Here is a 1320-nt window from a genome sequence, read left to right on the forward strand (position 1 = left end):
GAACCCAACGGATAAAACGGAATGGAACCGTGTTAGCAAAATTCTTCATGACAAAATCAAAGAAATGAAAAATGAAACGTTTAAAACATACTTGAGTAGTCTCACTGCGACGGTTAATACTGAATATTCGTTATGGAAAGCAACAAGACACATGAAGAGGCCTCGTGTTCAGATACCACCTCTCCGTAAGGAAGACGGCACCTGGGCACGCAGCGAACAAGAAAAAGCCGAAATATACGCTCGGCATCTTGAACATGTATTTATGCCAAACACAATTAACTCTGAGCTCGACATTTTGCATTGCCAACCGCTTAATGCAACACGTGAAAAAATCAAACATTTCTCGCCGTTGGAAGTTGCTAAAGAAATTGATAACAATTTAAACCCAAAAAAATCACCAGGCTATGATGAAATTACTATAAAACAAAACGTTAATACATCGACAACGGTCGTGTGTCAGCGGCCGTCGTTGGTAAAATAGACACACAGTGGGAGAAACATCTGTCCGCCACCGTCGAAAACTGGTCGCCGCTGTCTACGTTTCTTATTTTGAACGGACTATTTCTATGCAGTACATGTACAATGATCAGTTGTAAGGGCCAAATGTTGAGGCACGCGTTTGAGTTAAAATTTGGCTACACTAGATGGCGCAGCCGTTATCGAATTAACTTTAATCCAAGATGACGCGCCAGCCATGATTAGAAATAATTAAAATATATTATAAAAAGGTGGGTAAGTGGATGTCGCTCTGCTGTACAGTAGGTTAGAAGTGGGTCACTGTATAATGGACAGTATTAAATTTGAATTCAATGATATAATATCACTGTATAAGAAAAACGATTCTGAGCGGAGACGGTATATCAGTCTATGTATTAGACATATATATACTTATCTATGGTATTAAAAAAAAATTGACCTATAATAGGTACCTATAATAAATTCCAAATTAATCATATCATAATATCTATTAGGTACTTATAAGTTATAACGCGTTATACATCAACAAAAAACCGTGGTAAAATCATAGATATATAATAGTATACTTTAGAAGTTTCAAGTACCCACGAATAATATTATACAATCACAACAAAATAACTAAAAGAGTTATCCTAGGTTTTTAATATGTAATTTCGTCCAAATTTGTACTTAAAATGACTATAAAAATAAACTGTTTAAATGTATATTTTAGATTTTTTGGTAACAGAATTAATTACTTACGTGGAATCTTGTTTTAAATTTTTAATTCTTAGATACAAAAATTGAACATTTTATAAATTTTTAAGTACAAAATAATTTTTCAAATTAAAATTTGATAAATTT

This window comes from Acyrthosiphon pisum, chromosome X (assembly GCF_005508785.2).
Source record: "Acyrthosiphon pisum isolate AL4f chromosome X, pea_aphid_22Mar2018_4r6ur, whole genome shotgun sequence".
NCBI classification, from domain to species: domain Eukaryota; kingdom Metazoa; phylum Arthropoda; class Insecta; order Hemiptera; family Aphididae; genus Acyrthosiphon; species Acyrthosiphon pisum.